General features: G+C 39.6%; 1 long non-coding RNA gene across 1 annotated transcript in view; it reads right to left on the bottom strand.

The window, feature by feature from the left end:
- Positions 1–774: 774 nt before the first annotated feature.
- LOC310718007 overlaps positions 775–22420 on the bottom strand; it is a 41704-nt gene continuing 20058 nt past the window's right edge. The window contains exon 3 of the long non-coding RNA XR_014531031.1: positions 775–1265. This is a non-coding gene — a long non-coding RNA (uncharacterized lncRNA). The remainder of the gene's footprint in view (positions 1266–22420) is intronic.

Raw genomic sequence — 22420 nt, 5'->3', positions numbered from 1 at the left:
ACTCTTATGATGACTCCCATTAGCCTTCTCTGGCAGCAAGAAGTGAAATCCACAAAACAAATCAAGGTAACTTGGTTCAGAACTATCACACACCAAAGTCCTGTTCCTTCCCCACCTTACAACATATTGGGGGAAAGTTTTTTTTTTTTGCTATTCCTCAGAACTATATTGTGAAATAGGAAAAACTGCCATACATATGTATATTTCACATTGGAACCTAAAGCAAAAGACCAGTCTGATGGTATAACAGCTCTCTCATGTGTCACTTTCCAACCTTTTCTTTTCACTATTTTTTCCCAATCTCAAATGGTTCTGCACTACATATTTGTACCCTGCTTCATAATCATCTATCTAAGTCAGGTTTTGATGGACTGAGCACAGCCAAATTGCCATAAATTCTCCTTTCTTCCTCAAGACCAAGGATTTCATACCACCTCAGGGACAAGTTTCAATTTCTTCTCACTGGAAACTGATTGTAAATATGCTGATTTTAAATATGCTGATTTTCAAATATGCAATCTTAAGACCTTGGACTGGTCTGAATATCTCCCAAAAATCAAGAATCTAATTTAGTGCTCTTGCTCTTGAATCCCAAACCACAAACAGCTCTGCACCACAGTACATAACTTGGACTCAGACATTCGAACCAACAGGGCAACTCAATTTTTACCCTAAGGTAATAACGGCTTAGATGTTCTCACCACATATGGAGCAACAATTCTTATATTTTTCACCACCGGAATTTATTTGAACAAAAGCCACAGCATGAGGAGTACAAAGTAAATTTGAAACTAAGGACTGGTTGGGGTACCTCCTGAAAGGTTTCTCATCTCGGTTGCTGGAAAAACAAATTCAAACGGATCTCAGATCTGAACCATAGAATCTAGGCACTATGGTCCACACACCTAGTATAAATGTACTTCTAAACATTCAGCATTATCTTTTACATCGGGTTTCATTTTCTTATACTTAGTTACTAGGCCAGACTAGTATCTGACCAGTGTTTAATACCTCTAATATTTTACCGACTATCATTTGCACCTTGATTTGTCTTCATTTTCTGTCCAAGGCTCAGAGAAAGAGCATCTGCCAGATGATTAAATGTAAATGCTGGTAAACAAACTGTGTGTGAAGAGTGCCTCTCTGTCGATTCCAGATCCTTTCTTGGCTGTGTGAAATGCAGAAGGGAGGTCTCGGAGTGCAGTAATTAGCGCAGCATGCTGTCAGAGTCGTAGTGATTTCAAAAACGCCCATCCGTCCGTGGCCTGAAAATAGACCGAATGGTTCTGTTTCAGCTGATACGAGTGAAGATAGAGTGCGCACTTGGAACATCTGCAGGGGCAACTAGATTTTGAACAAAATACAAATTATAAGGTTAGCATATTATTACACCTCAGCACTTTTCTGAGGTCAGCAACTCGGAGTAGTTCTGGCTGAAAGCCAAATCACAAATCTCCTAGTATATCATTTTTGAAAACAGTTTGGGGAAGAACCACATATAGATGGAAAGGTCAGATGCCTGAATACCCTGGTCCATTTAGTTTTTCTATTGTGGGTAGTTGCGGCGGTCTAAATATTTGTTTCTCCGTCTGATACAATTTTACACCAAAGAAAAAATAACTAGAGTTCTCTCTAAGCGCCAAAGTAGTGCACGGATGATTTGCTAGCATTAGGTGCAATTCTTCAACTGGTTTTTAATTTAACGTTTTATAAATGGCTCTGCCTTGGTTTTAAATAAAAGGTCACTTTCAATTCTGGTGTGCAGAAATGTCACGTCGGACTCATGCTGACCTTTCACAGTCACAGCCCAGGAAATTCTGCAAACACGCCGAGAAGGTGAAGGCATTTATATTATGAAGGCATTTCTATGACGGTTCCTCAATGCTTAGGCCATTTGCTCAAATCCCGATCCTCTGTGGGTTTGCTATATATATATACACAGTAGACTTTCAGCCTCGCCCACCCATGACCCTGTTGCCGGTTCACCACTGTTCCTTCCTTGGAGTACCTTTGATAGACGCTCACCATTGCAGACCAGGAACAGCCCACAAAGGGCTGCAGTTTTGGAAATTGTCTAGCAGTCTGGAGATCGATTTCCAGTCATCTAGCAGTTACAATTTGGCCCTTATCGAACTCGCCCAAATCCTTACGCTTGCCCATTTTTCCTGCTTCGAACACATCAACGTTGAGGACAAAATATTCACTTGCTGCCTAATAAATATATTGATCCACTAATATGTGCCATAATCAGTGTTATTCACTTCACCACTCATAATGTTATGTCATAGAATGCGTTTAAGATGAATGTGAATGCTGACTGCACCCCTTCTACACCAGTACCTGACTTTACCAAACACCCATGTAGCTGGATGAGCACAAATCTCCACATGCTTTATTACAACAAAAAAAAACCAAACAAGTAAATCTATTGTATTATCTGATGGTACCAACGTGGTTGTCTTGATTTAAACAAAGAAATCTTTGCACAGAAAAATGCAGGAACTGTGGAAAAATGGGGAGGACAGCTCAGGTTAAAATTGTTTTATTTAATTTCAAAAGCATTCAATTACGACGCGAAGCCGAATCGGAATAACGGATGGATCCTGGCAGTCACGAGAGCACCGCGCCATTAATCTTGATTTATGGCTCAGGATGGCCCATCTGGCTCCAACGTACATCGCTCTTGATCAAACGCAATCAAAGCGCCGTTATGCGACGACAACGAAAACATCAGCAAGGCCATTAATAACACCAATGGTAATGTTTCACTTGGAAGAGCCATGACTGGCCTAAGCGGGGACCAATTGATTCGCGATATCCGGGGTTTCTGATGACTCGCGGCAAGGCGTGAGCTAAACCAGACTTGGATTCCGATTTAACGCGACTATTTCATGCTTTGGAATATCGTTTGATGTCCTAGTTAAGCCCAGACTTCCTAGTATGTTATAATTCCTGAAGTAAAAACACTATTTAAAACCCACAACTGTGCACCTTTAAGGATCCCCTCTCAAGATTTGCTCTTCTGAATAACCCCGGTGGCTCGTCGAATCCAAAACTGCGAGCTCTAGCTAAGCGGGATCGGATAGCGATGTGCAACCTGCGGCTCTGATAAACCCAAGACGCTAGTCACAATGGATTTCATTCCGCCACAAAGCAAGGATATTATTCTAATGTGCTTTTTTTCAAAGGACAAGAAAAAATACCCGCAAGAAAAAATTCATTTGGGATAAGAAGTAGGAGTGGGATTAAAGAAAAAGCACATGCAATATGATATCATTGGAAATATTATACAATGCATCATTGAAAAAGGGGCCTTTAAATAAAATAATTAAATAATAAATCCTAGTTAGTTCTCCTGGACAATCCTGCATGCTGTAGGTTATTTATTTATTTAATTATTTCTTTCTTCTTTTTTTTCTTTTTCCAACAGTACAGTACATAAAGATCTCCCAGCAGTGTTCTCTGCCCCCGGGCTGACAAAGGATGCGCATTTCTATTCATCAGAAATGCGCACTGAGCGAGTTTCCAGTGAATTGATACGATTATCTGTATTTCTTTTCCGACTCCCTGCCGCATTATCCACCACTTTCTTAAAAAAAAAAAAAAAGAGTGAGGGAAAAAAGTCATAGAAAAAAACTTTTTGATCTTTATCAAAAAATAATTGCCCAGCCTACAAATTGCACGCGTTACGCTAAATAGAAGCGTTATGAGTATTACTGTGGATTATAAGGGTTAGGTGTATTACGAAAGAATTATAATGGAGGATGTTACAGGATGTGAGATGACATTACAGATTTTTTTTACTTTGTTCCAGTAAAGATAGAGGTTCCTTGCTTAATATCTAGTGCTAATTACAGCAGAGTGCAAATTCATGCTAGTTTTTTATTTTATTTTAACAAGATACCTTGTTATCCATCTGGATGGTCCAGGGATAAGCAGACTATATTTTTGAGGAAGCTCAGGAAGCATTATATGGGGTGGTACATCAGTGGTTAGGGTATTAAGTTTAAGAGCTCAAATCTTAACTACACCAATCTGCCACTTCTGGGCACCTGAACAAGGCCCTGAATTCTATAGCTGCTCAGTTGTACGAATAATATAAATGCAAGTCGCTCTGGATAAAGGCAGCTGCCAAATGCCATAAATGTAAAAAATAAATGTTACATTTTCTTAAGGAACTTATCTTCAACTGATGCCACCATCCTCCTAAAGCTCCCACAATCCTCAGCCCTTGGATGCCAGTCTGCACGTAATAAAACACGTCGATGATGATATTTCCGAATGCTGAAAATGAATGTGGATTTTAATAACCAAGAGTGCACTACGGTTCTAAGGCAGCAGGTGCTCATCTAAAAATAGCACTGCAATGCTTCTTTAGTTCTTTTAGGCACCTGATCATTGCATTCAGATGAGCAGCAGGCTGGCATTTTATAAGCTACTAATAGGAGCGACTAATATAAATGGGTAATCACGTCTCTTGCAGTAGCTTCCAGGTTCAAACTGGCCACGGATAAAAGTGTCTGGCTCACAATTGATAGAGTCCAAAAGGCAAGTCATAAGCGGTCCACAGAAATCCGATAATTTTTCCATGGGCAAACCAGAAAAACCTTGTTGAAACCCCAGAGAAATTGGATTGGACCACATCACAATGACTACCATGCAAAATTCCAATTTAACCCTCTCCTGTACATTAACCACCTTCACCCCTGTATATATGGACCACATACACCACATTTATTTTACTGTTATTTATTGTAAAAAGGCCACTTATGCACTGGTTAGATCTACTGCATTGGGTCTGTACATGTACCTTGCACAATGACAATAAAGTTGAATCTAATCTAATCAAACCAATTTTAATGAAACCATATTTCAAATACTAATCCTAACCTTGTACCCCACTGAAATCTGACCATCTTCCATTACAAAACCCATAACCCCCACCCATAAATTGGACCACGTTTTAAAAGTCTAAACCAATAACCTTTTTTAATCTTTATTCCAACATGAGAAGGCAAATGGTTCATGCAGTGGGTTATGAGAAATCTTAAATCTTAGGCAATTCCTCATGGAATTCTAATTAAATTCTCACAGACATTTTTTTTTCCACAGGAATGCCTTTTGTAAAAGGCTCGGCTGGTTTAGGAGTCGAAGCAAGCCAGCTCCCCTGTCGTGTCCAATCTCACGCTCAATAAGCTCAACAGACGGTTAGTCAGTGCTGGACTACTACCAGCCTATCAGCTAATATGCTGCCTTCACCTGCCGGTCATCTCCGGAGCTCCATTTAGGAGGAAGGTCATGACCTCGATTACTGCAAATACGAGCTGCGGCTGTGCTGATAGACTTTTAGAAAAATAGGGGGCAGGAATATTATATTAGATGAGTTTTTGCTTACAGGAAATGTCCAGTGGGAACATCGAACTAAGCGAGATCTTTATTGCTGTATCAAGAGGTCAAAAATCATATTTTCCCACTCTGGACAAGCAAAGGTCACCACAAGGATACCGTCTGACCATGTCTGTGAAATATCAGCAAATGTTCCTCCTATTACCTCATACTCCTCTTTGTTTTAGACTCTCATTTCAGTTTCTGTCAAATCTGCCCCAAGAGATCTGTCCTGTGAAGTTCTGACAGTTAATTCTGAAGTTTAAGCTCTACCTTCAAAAGATCTCCATGTGGTCTCCTAGGCAGATAGTAATCTCAGTTATTATAATGTTTCAGTAGAATTATTACATTGGGAGAGTGAATCTCCTTGGAGGACCCTACTGTAAGACGGACCATAAAAAGTGCATAATTGAGATAGATACTCTTCTGCATCAATCATCTTTAAACACAGCAGTCACAGCCAGAGGCAAACAATAAACTCAGCCGTGCACTTTAGTCACTTTTTTTTGCGCCTCATAACTGAAAATTCAGAAGCACTTCCTTAGTGGCCCATGTCCACTTGCATCTATTGCTAATGCCAGGTAAAGGACTCATTTAGTCATCATCAGCCAGAGGAACTTGGCACTGCATGACTCACTGCTGGCAAGTGAGTGGAAATAATCGGCATTAAGTACTAATCAGGGCTTGCCTGGGTACTAATGCAATTAGGGGGGAAAATGGATTCATGATTGAGATGTACATCTAAAAATCCATAAGTACTCTGTAAAATAGATAATTGACGACCTATATACACCCCACCCATGTACAACTGTCAATCAACGAGTTTAAGTGCACTTGAAGGACAGCAAGTCTCAGTTGCCCTAGATTTGCATGCATATCCTTTTGGGATTTGCAGTCTTTGCATTATTCAACAACACTGTCAAATGTAGAACAGATCATCACCCAGATAATTGTGCAAAAGCCTTGAAAAAGTTTAGCCTCTCATGTACATTACATTTCTTCCATTCAGTCATGTTTAGTAACCACCGTAGTGTACCCTGGTCAGGGTCAAGGAGATCCGGAGAATGCTGGATGTGAGCCAGGAATATACTCTTGTAGGGGACCATGCACATGCTTGGGGCACATGCTGAGCGCTTAATGCAGCCAATCTAGCTCTCAAAGTTGTTGGGAGGAAGGAGGAAATGAGAGGACCTGAAGAAACCCGACATGGGCAAGCAAAGAATATGAGAAACTTCAAATTGAATTAAACAAGTGCTCAGTATGAAGAATCGCCATGGTGACCATACATCCATTTATGAAATATAACCTGTGGTTGAAATGCTGAACTGATGCAGGCGATGCATTAATAATAGTCATTTACGGAAAAAAATTGCCAAGTGGGTTTGCCACTTGGAAAACCCTCTGAAAACTGTTTGAGAAAGTGGGCGGCTTTTGGTGTGTGTTTTTGGCGTATCAAGTCTCCGCTATGACGCTTGCTCAGAATCAAGCAGTTACTGAAGATGAATGAATGATCTGTGATTGGATTGTTGAAGGAAAAAGTGAAGAGAGTAATGGTTATCTGCTATGTTTAATATAATTTTCTGTCTATAAGATTTAGGATATTCAGTGTTATTGAAGGAGTCTAGTGGTTAGGCTGCGGCGCTCTTACCGCTGCGGCCCGGGTTCGTTTCCCAGTCAGGGAACCAACCCCAGCCACTCTTAGTGCCGGTCCCAAGCCCGGATAAATGGGGAGGGTTGCATTAGGAAGGGCATCCAGCATAAAAACATGTGCCAAATCAAACATGCGGAGGATCCGCTGTGGCGACCCCTAACGGGAGAAGCCAAAAGAAAGTTTTTTTTTTTTTTGTGTGTCATTAAAGGAGTTTAAAGGCAGGATAAACAAATATAAATATTATTCCGTACTTGCCAAAGTTTCTTCTTGTGAATTCCAAAACTATGGCACTTGTATGTAATCTAGGGCCAGGATTGCTCACAGAGGGGGGGTGAGTTATGCATGCCTGCTCCAGATGGATTTTTGTGCCTCCACAAGCCCTGCAACAGTAGTTTATCTTTTATTGTTGAACCGTTTTAATCATTAATTATTAAAAATTATGCAAGCACATTTATTCCACATTATAATAAAGTCCTCAGAGCATTGGCTTTTGTGTTCTAATCTGTTTTTATTCCAGGATTATAAAATGGGGACGCATTTGTGCTCAGGCTTGGAGCTAAATTCCGGTTGTTAGCCATTAGCTGGGACAGAATGAACAAAACAGCTAGACATTTGGTAGAACGGAAGAAACCATGTGTTTTTGGTGCTTCTTTTTAAATTTTGCCATTATAACCTTTGCAAGGGCTTGATAAAGAGAATGGTATTTACACCATGTAGTTATTTGGTTTGTTTCTGTGGTGAAACCTCTAATGCCAGAAACAAAGCTATGACCATTTAAGTATCAAAAGAACCCTAAACAAAACCAAAATACTGTGGTCAAGTTTATTTCTATAGCGCTTTTCACAACAGACATAGTTTTAAAGCAGCTTTACAGGATTTTAAGAGTTAGACCTGTAGACCTGTGGGTTGTGTTTAGAAAGACACTAATGTGTTTATGTGTGGTATTTGTTTTCTGGTACATTTTCTCTCTAATGACTTATTCGATAAGCAACAATTTTGGCCCCCTGGAACAAGCCTGAAGCCCTCGGGCACAAATCGTTTACTTTTTACAAATGCTGTACTGAATAAAGTTGTCCAAGATTTACTCCTCGAAGCATTTCTATTCTTAAATACCCTAATGATTGCCTAGAGCTTTCTAAAATCTAGTTCGGGGGGGGGCAGAACATGCCGTAAGCACCTCATTCCTTCTAGCTAATAATTCCCATTCTCTCTTTATTCCTTCCTAATGATCGAGTTTTCCAAACTCACCAGTTTGTCATCTGTACTATTTGCCATTTTTACTTAAGTTTAAGTTTAGGATGTCCAGCAAAAAAACTTTCTCTCGGCTTCTCCCGTTAGGGGTCGCAGCGGTCACAGCGGACCATCCGCATGTTTGATTTGGCACGTTTTTACGCTGGTTCCCCTTTCTAACGCAACCCTCGCCATTTATCCGGGCTTGGGACTGCCACTAAGGCTTGTGCAACCCTAATGGCTGAGGTTGGTTCCCTGACCAGGGATCGAACCCGGGCAGCAGCGGTAAGAGCGTCGCATCCTAACCACTAGACCACCAGGGAACCCTTCAGGATGTCTAGCAAAAGCAGGGTAATTCTAGTTCCGCAAATATTTACCAGATAATGATCCATGCGCACTGTAGGTAAAATGCAGTCATAGTTGACCCAGTGGCTCAGTCTCCACAGTAGTCCTGTATTAGTGAATATTAGTCAAGTCAAGTTTATTTCTATTGCACTTTTCACAACGGACATTGTCTCATAGCAGCTTTACAGAATTTAAAAGTTAAGGTGAACACCTGGGGCGAATGTGGCAAGGAAAAACTGCTTTAGATGTTATAAGGAAGAAACCTTGAGAGGAACCAGACTCAAAAGGGGAACCCATCCTCATTTGGGTGACATCAAGAGTGTGATTATAGTCTTAGAATGTAAGAAGAATGCAATCAGTGGCTACTATGTTGTCTCAGAAAGTGATTTGTCCATTTTGTGTTGGCCGTGCATGCGTGGAAATTGTGCGTTTTTGTAATACAACAAGGGTCTGAACAGGAAATGGAAAGAACCAACTTGGACAACTCACTTTTGCTTTCTGTACAGAACTATTGCAGTTTACGTGGTCCAAATGAAAGCTGCAGGGCTAACACAAAATGAAAGAATCACAGTTTAGTGGTGTATAAATCATTCCTGTTTCTCATTATTTGCTTTTGGCTGAGTTAAAATTTTTTTTTTTTTTTTTTTTTTTTTTACAAAAGTTTGCAGAAGAACAAACAGGGTAATTTGACTACTGGATTTGGAACCTTTAAATTTTTGTTCTGAGCAAAATGAGTCGAAAAAAAATATGTTTCATTCCTTCATCAAGTCGGTAAAATGATCCGATCTTCCCCCTCATTTGTGAATATGAGGACAGGCTGTGTGGAATTGGAGAAAGAGAGAGAAGATTCATGGCCTGGGACTGGATTGTAATGCATAACAGAAAGTCGTGCTTAAAGGAAATAGGTTATAGCCAAACCCGCTTTAACAAGCCGCTACACGGAGGAGTAATTGCGTTACGAGACACGCCGTAAATCTGCTGCAGATATAAAAAAAAGCTTGTGCTGCAATGTCTTTCTTTTTTCCTGCGTTCACAATTAAAAACACTTCCAAAAAAGTTTGACTCATCGAAGTCGAAGCCTCGTTAGGATTTTATTTGCTGAAAGACCAGCAGGTCGTTCGAGCCGGTAATCTCGCCCTAATTGCACTTCACTAAACAATACTGTGCACGCTTTTTGTTTTGATTATGGCGTTTATGATGCCTCGCCGGCACGTTATTGTCACGCGTGCTGCGCTTAAACGATCTTCGAGTTAATGATTTCGATCTGAGGACTTGCACGGTTTTACATGTGAAACTGTAACCTGTCCTAAGATTATAGTGTGTGTATACATAATATATTTTTGCCCATGAATATGTATTCAATTATTCCCAATAGACTCTTCATTTCATATCCATCCTATTGTAATTTTCTCTAATTTCTATTTAATCAGATATCAGAGGTCACATCATATATCGCGTGGGCTCGCGAAGTTGTCGCTGTAACCAGATTGCAACCTGTTTACTCTGAGGACCTCTAGAAGGCATACAATCACATTTTTACATCCTGTGATTGGACGCTCAGAGAGCGCACTAGTCAGAGCTTGTATAATAGCTGTTTTTTTTCCAGGAGAACAAATTGATTGTCACTGATACGAGGACATTTACAAGACGGACTTTTCAAGAAAAGCTCTACATCGTAAGGAAAGGTCGGCCAAAACGGTTCAAAATAGTTACCATTTCTACTTTTGTGTTTTCCTTCCTGTAACAAACAATTTGCCTGAATTTTAAATCCCCAGGAAAATAGAAATGCACTGAAAAAAAAAACCCACACATCTCACAGCTGGAACAGGTCCAGGTCTCATAGTTCAAGAAAAATTTTGAAACCACATCCAAAGTACAATACAATTGTGTGCCTTCAGGTTTGTAGGAAGAAGCAAATATGGTTGGAAAAGACAGGGCTCCCAATGAAGTGTACAGTAAATATTAAATTCCACTACAACATTGATGCATTTCTTATTATTTCTGATTTAGATACAAAGTATGACATCACAACGTTTGTACTGCGTATTCGCTCATATATATTTATCTTTTTCAAGAAATCAACATTTCATGCTAATGTGTTGTTTCAGCTAATTAACTCGCAGCCTTGGTGACTGTCTCAGTATTGCCCTAAAGCTAGAAGGCTAGTGTGATGATAAAAAAAGAAAAAGAAAAAAGAAGTCAGGAAACACTGAATACAAATGCAAAATACAGCGTGTAAAATTAGCATGCGGCGCTGTCTACGTGGCCAAGGAAGTCTGAATTCCAATTAGGATAGTTATCATGCTAGCAGTGCGGATGTGTTAAAAGTGAGGACCTGAATCTGCTTCTAAATAGAGCCAACTTAATTTTATTCTTCATTTATTCATCAAGAGAGCGAGCGAGTCCTCGGCAAACGTGCTCTATATTGAAATGTCAGGAACGTATTTAGTATTTAGACCCGTACGTGAGTCGAGCCTGACTGAGCCGCTATAAGAATCGAGCTCGGAATTGTTAATTCGTTCGATTTCATATGCAACAGGTAATGAATTTATTTAGGAACAGAAAGAGAAATCGAGAGAGAAGAATATGTATAGCAGGTTTGAACTCTTAACATGGTCGTGTTCTTCTTGCCCTCTGCACTTGTCTGATTATCAGTGTCGTCGTAGCCGTTTTTTTCACTGTGAGGGATTCAAGTTGTTCTTTTCTTTTCTTTCTCTTTTTTCCCTTCCTGCTCACCCAAACCAAATACATAATATTGATAAAAAAACAACAATGAATTTAAATCGATATATAGTACAGTTATATGTGTGAAATACTGAACCAACATAGCTACCATTCCATATTTCAACACCATGCAATTCCGTCTGGACTGCGGCTCATTGGAACAGACTTCACCATACAACAAGACTATGTGATGAAGCGTACGTCCAAACTCTCTAAGCGTTATTTAGAGAGCAAACAGTCAATCTGGAGTGTTACCTTTAATGAAACGCCCTGCCCAGTCACTGGACCTAAATCCTTATGAACTGCTTTGGGATGAACTGGATCGCAAGGTCAGGAAGATATCTCCTGCTAGTGAAGAATGCTATTGGCCAGTTTTATAAGAATGATGGCAAAGTACTGAATTTCAGCTGAATGTTTGGAGAAACGAACTGTCCGGATGGTGAGTGCGGCATTTGGCTATTAGTTTGTCATGTGCCTTTTTTTTAGATTCGTCTCTACCCCCTTATCCTGCTCTGGGTCCATTTTCCAGTTGTTTTCTTCCGTTTTGTTTTTGCTCATTGATTAGTTTGCCTATGTCCAAATTTTTGTGTCCAATTTTCCAAAACATTTCTCATTCAGGAATTTAGAGCTTGGCCTTTCTACACAAAATATTCTAGATTAAGAAATGTATATTATGCAATACATAGATATATCATATAGTAAACATATCCCAGCTGCAGACATCAAAACTTGTTGAAAAGCTCACAGAGCAGGGTTGGCTTGTATACACCCCGCAGCCCCCGAAAAAAGGGTTATGTTCCTTGTTTTGCGGTCTTTTTAATGCATTTGGTTTCCCCCATTTTGTTTTTTTTTTCATTTCAAGACATTTCCCATTGACATTTATTCCAGTAAATCATCTCTCGGTGATTTCTGCCACATGATTTTCCATATAAACTCACTAATTGGGTGAAATGATGACTGACAGACAAAATTAGAACTAAAAAGTTGTGTTTTTATGTTCCACCTTAATTCGCTGTAAAAAGTGTGCTTTGGTGCATTGTTGATTAAAGTTCAGGTTTGGTCCTTTACATTTATGGAGGAGATTTAGGATGCATGTCTTGAGGAAAGTCAAATCTTTCTAGATGCTTGAAGGGAAAGTGTCTTTAGGAAGCAATGCTTTAAATCTGCCATTCGGGATGATTTAAGAGACGTATTCTAATCCTGAGATGATGAAGGATTGAAGAAGCACATTGAGGACATGTGAGTTCATCCTAATATTGTAAAGAAGAATGCTGCATGACAAAGTTAAGTTTGAAACATAAGCTGAGAATGATAGACCATATGGACAGGTTTGTGGACGCTTGACCATAAGATTGAGCATGCCATTCCACATTGAGTGCCGTTTTTGCGGTTATAATAACCTCCACTCTTCTGGGAAGATGTTCTACTAGATTTTAAAGTGTGCATGTGGAGATTAGTGCTTGTTTAACCACAAGAGTGTTAGTAAAGTCAGGTACTGATGGAGGTAAGGAGGAAAGGGTTCCAATTCATTGAGGTCAAAGCTCTACAACAGTCCAACTCAAGATCATCCAAAAATAGAAAGAATATCTTCATAGAGCTGGTTTTGTGCACAGAAGCATTATCATGCTGAAACAGGTTTGGGTCTCCTAGTTTAAGCGAAGGGGAAGACATCCTATACAATAGTCTGCTTTAAACATTATGGGGAAAACTGTATATGGTGAAAAAGTCAGGTGTTCTAATACATTTATTCATATAGTGTAGGTTTTGCTGTAACAGCACGCTCAGTCGTTTTAATCATTTCCTTCAGGTCAAGCAGTGTCGTTTAGATGGAATGAGTTATATTCAGTCAGTGAACTTTATTTATTCTTCATGGAGCATCTTGGGCCTCTGAGCTTCAGAAAGATTAGAGTTAATGGACTGAGGGATGAGCAGTCATACAAAGCCAAGGGCTAAATTTACACACCCTTTTCCTGGCATTGAACAAATACACACTCGGCAGCCAATTCCCCCCCCCCCCCAATAGAGAAGAAGAGGTTGAAAACAAGAGGAAAAGGGGGATCGTAAGTTCCTTCATCCATGCCGGAGCAAAATGGAACAGACAGCTGCTAATCTCCTCTCTTGTTGTTCTAAAAGCCATCATCACAGCCATGCGAAAGAAACGATTTAGCCGGGGGATAATACGAGCGGAAAAACGTAAGCCGTAATGTTACAGCTGATAAAACAACTGCAACGCAGCTGTTTATTATGACTGATGGCTCTATCATTAGTCAAAGCTGGTCCCACAGCAAATGTAATGGTGATGCTAAAAAAGCTTGCTAAAAACAAACTTGACTGTTTTCAGGTAGCTTAAAGAAAAAGAGAAAAAAAAACATGACGGAAGCCTGTGAGGGTTAAATTGACATTGTGGCAATTAAAGCTTGGGTCCATTTCAAACAGTTATGAAGACTTTTCCAAAGTCTTGGGAAGTTTTAACCATGATAAATCGCTTATTCTCATTTCAGCACCATGGACAGTGCACCAATTTGAACCTCTTGATCCTTGCTGCAATAACAATCAAATGTTTCTTGAGGATTATTTGGATGGCTGACAGTTCTCATTAATAAGCTCCCAAAAATAAAAAGCTTTAAAAGATACAGGTGCTTTTTTTGTCTTCTCAAAATGTTCTCTGCAACTGAAAATCCTACCTGATTTTCTTGTTGTAAATTGCTTAATACTTGAGACATCCTACTGTATAAGAACATGGAAACTGGTTCATGCCATCAGGAAGTCTATGGCAACTTAAATAACCAGTCTTTAAAACAGTGGTGAGCAGAAATGCATGCACACAGTATTCACAAAATGTCAAAAGTCAAGGTGCATTAGCTAGAACAGCAAAAGACCACATTAGCTTGAGTGAGTAGATGGTAACTTAGTGGTTATGGCATTGGATTTTGGATCCAAAAGGTTAAGCAGTTCAAATTCAAGCCACATTGCCACTCCTGGGGCTCTGAGCAAGGCCCTTAACCCTATATCTGCTTACTAGTATGAATGAGACAAATGTGTCTGCCAAAATGACAAATGTAAATAGGGACCAGCTCACCACAATATTTAAGTCTTAACTAGGCCACTTTTCCGATCGGCAAATGTCCGGATGCATTCCTGAATGACCTTTAAGAATTTTTTTAGGCATGTGCAAAGATAAAATCTATCAAAATGTTTGATTTGAGAAAAAAAAACAATTGGTTAGTTTTAAATTTTGTCACGTCATATCATATTTACGTATCCTTCAACGATGGTAAAACCTTTACAAGATTTGTATTCCGTATTGTCCTTCATATTGTGCTCCACATCTCAGCTGGTTAAATCCCATGTTGGGACATCCTTTCATCCCTCTATCCTTCCATCCATCCATTTCCATTCCATCATTTTATGTTTCCCCATGAGCACAAGATTTAATGACTCGAGCTTGTTGATGAGCTGCTGAGTGCCTGCCATCATTAATTACAAGCTCCTGTGGCTTTGAGGGTGACATGAAAAAAAGGGGGAATGGTAGAGAGGGGGATAAAAAAAAAATCACTGCAGAAGGTTGATTACGAGCGCACAAAGTCAGGATTGTGAAGGAATCTGAAGTGGGTACAACAAAGTAAAACAGAGAGAAGTGAGAAAGTGGATGCTTAAATGGCACTTGTAAGGGTGCTGTTATAGGACAATAATTAAGGATAGTATGGTGGGATGGAGTTACTGTTACCACCCTGAACTATATCACGTTTCTGTTCTTCTCACATTGGAACATGTCATAAAGTGTTCCCAAACAGCTTGAGTGATTACACAGTACTCGGAGCTTGAGGTTAATGGAGTGTTCTGGATATTTGCTCAGGAAAATTGAGCTTGTCATGTTTATGTTCACCATAAAGGATGTAGTTTAGATCCAGCATAGTGGAGCTGGAAACCAATTGGGGAGTCGATTGGTAGGGGTGTCAAAGGTTTTAAAGTCTATAAAAGTACATAAAGTCTGTGTATAAAGTCAATAAAAGCTGATTGATGTTAATAGCTATCGGAACAATTCTGAGCAATACTGATTAAAAGTCTCGAAGTTGACACATCATGACTCAAACCTAGAAAATGACTCCTTAATGTATTATAGTGTTTGAAGTCGAATTCCCCTGATTCTGTATATTTCAAATCATTTTTTTATTTTGTAGGTTTTTGGACCAAAAGGGATATGTATATGCAATTTTGGAATCCACTAGCTGCAAAACTTACATATGTTAGAAGAAATAAAGGCATACTGAAAGACTATAAATGGTTCAAAGATCCGCATCCCAACCCTCGGAAAGAAATGGAATATAAACAAAGATATCGATGCAGTCTCGATTTTAGTGTCGTACAGTGACGCTATTGTGCCAATGAAAGGTACAAATGTCCCGTTTTACCCATTTTGGCGTGTGCATAATGCGATTGTTTTCTAGCACAATGCAGCCTAATTGGACCTCCAGTGAACACAAAGAGAAGGAATCCACCAAGGCCAGTGTGTCCCTTGACAAATTACAGCACACCAGCAGTGATGACAATCACCACAATGTAATCACTCACCACAGGCACACTTAATTTTTCACTCCAGTTTCTTGTTTTTTTTAATCACTAACTGGTTTCACTCTTAAACTTGCTTGGAGTTTTCTTTCGCTTGGTCTTGCCACTTTACCTTTTTGATTCTTGTATTGACTCGTCGTATATTATGTGTGGTTTATCGGTAAACGTGTAGTACAACTCATTGGTTGGGTTTGGCTTGTTTGCAGCAGGTAGCTGGGTCTACATGACTCAATTTTGGTTGATCATGGACAAAAAAGCATGCTGGTTTGGGGATGCAGGTAAGAAAAGGAGACATATGGCTTAAATATGAGGCATCCTGGGTGATTTTCTAGGCCCTTTTTCTCACTCTGGATATGTACAGTTCATGTAGAGTGGGCAGGGGGGCACCAATCCTTTCAGTCTTTCGTACCATCCTCTGTAGTCTTCTGATGTCTGATTTTGTAGCTGAGCCCAAACCAGATGGTTATCAAAGTGCACAGGACACACTTCATGATGGCCAAGTAGAACTGTTGAGCAACTGTTAGCTGTGGACTACTAAAGAAATGGTCATTATTTTAAATACAAACGCCGACAAGCTGCAACTGCTGGGCCTCTGAGAAAGGCCAAGCAAGTCAGTCCAACATGCTTGGATCAACATCCGGTCTTCACTACAGTGGATAAAAACAACCACCAGGCCATATCGGATATAGAACTGAATTCCACCTTCATCCATTGGGTTATTTTTTTAGCCTATTTAAACCTTAGACATTTTGTTTTACATTGTATCTATAGAGAATGTTGAGAATATTCTTCTTCCAAAGCTGCTAAGAGTTTGGTTCTATCTCCAACTAGGTTTTTCATCTTGGTTGGTCTTTGATAAGAACAAACAAAAACAGCTGAGCACTAAGAGTTAAGGCCCTTGTTAAGACCCCAGTAATTTAGAGCCTTAACCACTGAGCTTCCCCAAGCCAATAATCCTGTCCTCCCAATACTTCACATGTACTTAATATCGTAGAAGTTCTCTTTTTTTCCCCCCCTGGAATTAATGTGGAATGTCACTGCTGTCATTTGGCTAAGGTTTATTATGTGCGGCACTGCCAGTCGGGCTTTGCATGTTAATATACATACACGTTTGATCCACTCAGGTCAGCGCGGACGTGGGAATTTTAATAAGCGCCTACATTCTTTAATGTCTGCTTTGATTTGCTTTGATTGAAGAACAATTTTTAAACAGGATTAGCGTTGAACTTTTATCGAAAGCCGAGATTGCCATGTCTCCCGCGGGTTTCGAGTTGAATTTAGTTGGATTTAAGACGTACTAAATAAAAAGGTCAAGCCGGAATTAATTACGCCGGAGCCACGTCTTATTGCGGACACAGGGATAAGAGGGCAGGTGGAGGTATGTGTCAGAGATTTGCATGACATTGTGAAGGACTGTCTTGTTTGATGTATGAGGTTAAGTGAGGAGCAGTTTTTGGTAAAACAAAAACACATCCAAGATGCAGTTTGATGGCATGCAAAAATCAGGATTAAACATTTAAATTTAATGACATTTTGGTACATTATAAAATAACAATATTAAGTAAAAAGAGTAACTGTTTTAATAATAGATGGCAATGTGATTTGTTTCTTCAGTCCTTATTTTCTATACTCTGATCCCCCACCTTCCCCCAGGCTTTCCAGATATGTTTTTGCTAGTTGCTTGTCTAGACATTACATTCAAAAATTCTGGCAATTTTCGAAAGCACAAAACACCACATCAACGCTACTCTACTCAATAATTACCTTTATGTAAATGCCCACATCTTTCCACACAGAAATATTGTCCTACCTTTGAACTTTAAAGTTGTCAGTGCTGAAAACCTTTCAAAATGCCATACCTTAAAAGGCCAATAAAAACACTACTCTCCAAAAAAATTAAAAGAATAAAAAGCAGAGATTCATTTTCATCTCTTTTTTTCCTCAATACCCTCTGCTTTTTTATTACCTTTCTGCAATTCCAACATAATTCGAGCTGTTGTAATTCACAATAAATTGACTCGCTGTGTGTGATTTTGAGTGCATATACAGTACTATATGGAGTAAAGAAATTCAACCATAAGATTCCTATGTGCTTTTTTTTTAAAATACCTGTTCCACATTTAGTCCCTATTTGTTTGCTATAATAAGCTTCACTCTTCTGGGAAGATGTTTGACCAAATCTTGGAGTGTGCTTGTGGAGATTTTCAGCCACTATTTCAGTGTTAATAAAGTCAGGTACTGATGTATGATAAATGAGGTAAGGAGGCCTGGGGAGCACTCAGCGTTTCAATTCATGCCAAAGGGTTGAGGTCAGAGGTCTCTAGCAGGTTACTCAAGATTCTTCCGGACACTACACAGCTGGCTTTGTGCACAGGGGTATCACCATGCTGGAATAGGTTTGGGTCTCCAAGTTTGGTGCAGTGAAGGGAAAATGTATGCGTAGGCTGCAACGTTGTGGTACAATGGTATGAAGGATTTATTTCTGACAAGCAGCATCTCCTAGATTAAATTTTAAGACTACCTCTCACATCTCTTGAAATCTTCCAAATATTTGGAACTATTGGAACTATGCCACTAATGTAACCAAAAATCATCTAAGGTTAGCATATAATTACAGTGACACTGTACAGGACCTTGGCGTTAGAAGCACCACTACATCTGAAGCTTTAATTACCTCTTTATCTGCCCTGTGAACCAACAGGATTGATAATTCTTGTCTCCAAGGTGAGAGTCTGTGCACTGTGCTGCATATGACATTTAAAAAAATATCTATTTTTATGCCTTCGCAGAAGTTCACAATGTCAGATTTAGCAGGCTGTTATTATTTTGATCAATAAAATAGAGCCATTTGTGGGAATTGCTTTCGCCCTTCAGCTCCAGGGTGCCCCCAATTCCCAGCACCTTTGAGCTAACAGGAGGAGAAATAAGACTTTTTTTCAACAAGTAGACTTATCGCTTTATTTTGCGCTTGACTTCATGTGGCCTATGGTGCAGTTCCAAGCATTTACAATCTACATATTAATTTGGTCACATGAACACCCCCTCCCCCTTAACTCCCAATTGACTGCCCATCATTATGGTGCTTTAGTAATATGGGGGAGTTACATTAGAATATCCAAGATGGCAGTTCAGGACTTATTGCAGAGCTGCTCACACTAGATGATCATTTGCGATTTTCAGTTTTTGTTAATGAATCATGCAGTAACTAATCTTTGACCTGGAAAGATCCCTACTAAATCTCCATGGTGGGCCGTGCGTTTGGTACCTGGGCCTTCAGTGGGGACTTACCAGACTTAATCCACCTCTTAATACCACCACTATCACGTCTCAATTATAAAAACCATCAATACTGTACAAAAACACAATATAACAACTCGTGGCATTACAGAGAGAGAGACATTTCACATATGGAGGATGAAAACCAAGCAAGAAACCCAGTTACGATTCCAAAACTCTACACTACAACCGCAACTGTGCCACCTATACCATCTGGAGCAGTTCAGAATCAATATTTATGTAATAACATAACAAAAACATTAAAATGTTAATAAAATACAACCTACTCACCAGAGATGCAGACTCTTAATAATTTGCAGCGCTCCTCAGAGGCTGTAATCCAGTGGTATTGCTCGTTCACTGGTCTGGGAGTGGAGAACAAACCCTTTTCCAGGCTGAGACAAGCTAGCTAGCTTCTGGGTTGGCCGACCTGCTCATGATGTCTAGCTTTTCTGGAAAATTGATTTTTAAGTATGACCAAATCAATTTCTCTTCGTCCGTAGGCAAAAAAATCTAACTCAGATGTATACACACAGTACAGACCAAAAGTTTATATATATTATATAGCCAGTACAGACACCCCTGCTCATTCAAAGAGTTTTCTTTATTTTCATGACTATGAAAATTGTAGAGTCACACTGAAGGCATCAAAACTATGAATTAACACGTGGAATTATATACATAACAAAAAAGTGAATTGAAAATGTCATATTGTAGGTTCTTCAAAGTAGGCATCAAGAGAATGCCAAGAGTGTGCAATGCAGTAATCTAAGCAAAAGGTGGCCACTTTGAAGAACCTACAATATGACATATTTTCAGTTTTCACACTTTTTTGTTACGTATATAAATCCACGTGTTAATTCATAGTTTTGATGCCTTCAGTGTGACTCTACAATTTTCATAATCATGAAAATAAAGAAAACTCTTTGAATGAGAAGGTGTTTCCAAACTTTTGGTCTGTACTGTATGTGCAGAGCTACACGTGTTTGCCAATCGAACTTGGCTATAACTATTTCCCTCTGACCAACCAATCAGAGGACGGAAAAATGCTGACGCTATTCTGGGCCAGCTAGCTGCCCTGTGAGGTGAATATGAAATCTGATTGGTTAAAGAAAGTCAAGTCAAGTTTATTTCTATTGCGCTTTTCACAACAGACATTGTCTCAAAGCAGCTTTACAGAAATCAACAGTCAAGGTGAATGGTGTGCCTTTATTCCTGATGAGCAGCCATGGCGACTGTGGCAAGGAAAAACTCCCTTAGATCTTATGAGGGAGAAACCTTGAGAGGAACCAGACTCAAAAGGGGATCCCATCCTCAAGTTTATAAATCTTAATCCATAATCTTCATGAAGTGGGACGTGACTGGAGCTGGACAAACCTCAGGATGCCTCGGGATGGGGAGAGAAAGAAACAAACCCGTTGCTAATTCTCTCTATGTAAAACGGCCAGCACTACTGATTCTGAAGGCCCTGGGCAGATTAGATTGACATGGCAAAACATAAAAGCTGAAATCTGATTGGACAAAAAAAAATCTAACATCCACATACACGTACTGGAAGCAGTGCAGCCAAGAGAAATGCTACGAAATGAAGAGAATAAACTGTTGGGAATAAATTAATAAAATTTTATGGAACAAATATTAGAATTTCGGTTGAAAATGTAGGTCAGTGCTTCTGATAGTGTTTAGGCCAGCAGAGAAGGCTTTGCTGGCCCTAACCGCCCGCCACTGCTAAAACTAATCCCCATGATGAACATGAACACAAAATGTCTGTTGCTTGTTGGACTTGGTTGTAGGGAAACATGAAATTTGCTGCAGAAGAATCGGTCAAGGAGTTTGTTACCCAAAAATATATAGCAGGGAAAAAATCCTAGCTATATTTTACATAGTTTTTTTAGTTCCCTGCCTTTTATTCCAAAAACCTCCTCTTGAAACTCTAATCTGGTGTTGCTTCCGAATATTCTTACTGTTTTCGGAAAAAAACATAAAACTAATTAAAAAATGTTGTTCTTGAGAGGGTTAAATCACAAAAAAATATGCCGAATTTATTCCGCTTGATCTTTTTATTTGCTTCATTTGAGGGCTTATGGTGAGGTTGGAACTTGGAATTGTTGGTGCTGTAAGCTATTATTCATGGATTTGACATCATTTGCTCAGCTTTTGATTGTTAAAACCAATAGTTCACAAGTAGAAGCTTTGATTAATGGGGTGTTTTTCATGACTTAGAAGGTCAGAAGTAGATTAACCCAAGTTTGCATTCAGCATAACAGTGGATGACCGACCTGGCTACCTCTTTCCGATTTTGACCGCATGGCTCCAGGCTCCGCAATTCGACCTGCAGAGTCAGCTTCTCTCCAAGCGGCTCATTCTGGTTCTAAAATCCATTGGTGTCCATAATCATTCCATCTTTTCTATTGGGTTTTGACCTAAATGAGAATTCTCGGTGATAAAGCATCAGCCGACCTGAAGGCTCTCTCGAGTCTCACTCGACTCTCAAGCGCCATCCATCTGCACTGTCTAATCCACCTGGAATTTAGGAAGTCGATGGAATTGAGAGAGATTTGTGGAAGTTAGGATGTGGCTCCTGCTGCACAGTCATCTGTCAGCTGTGGCATACAGACGGCTAAATATGGTTAGGTCACATGACTCCGTAACCTCCCCCACAGATCTGAGGGGTATGCTTGCTTGTTTCTCCTTGAGATAATAGGTATTTTGTCACCACTCATCATAATCGTCATCCATCGGGTCAATTGAAAAGCGTGAGCACTCCAAAGTGTTCTGCATGGATCTATAGAGTAGGACACTGGATTGTATAACGAAGCGCAAGCAATATATCAAACCAGCCCTGAGATCATCGCAGGAGTCATTCTCTAATGTGTTTAGTCTTTTTTTTGTCTAGACTGCTGGAATAAAAATGACTTTCAAAAAACAATCATCGTCTGCAGAGAATAATAATTCAAACTGCATTTATACTGTGACTATGAATGGAATGCCATCTTGGACCCTAAAGAGTTCCTAAAGAATTCTTAAGGGTTTCCATCTGGCAGAACCTGTAAGAAATGTACCTACCAGAGACTCAGTGGCTACAAACCATTAAAGGAACTACAGGAAGAATTGAGAAAGTTTCATAAGTCTCTCCACTAGCTTACACATCCATCCTATTCTGTATGCAAACTAGCATAGCCCAGGTCTGAACAAACCCTTTCCCTTTTTTCTTTTTAATTCTGGAACATTTTTCATCGT

The sequence above is a fragment of the Silurus aristotelis genome (genome assembly GCF_946808225.1).
Source record: "Silurus aristotelis genome assembly, chromosome: 23".
Classification (NCBI taxonomy): Eukaryota; Metazoa; Chordata; class Actinopteri; order Siluriformes; family Siluridae; genus Silurus; species Silurus aristotelis.
Note: the sequence above shows the minus strand (reverse complement) of the source record. Positions and strands in the feature narration are given on the sequence as shown.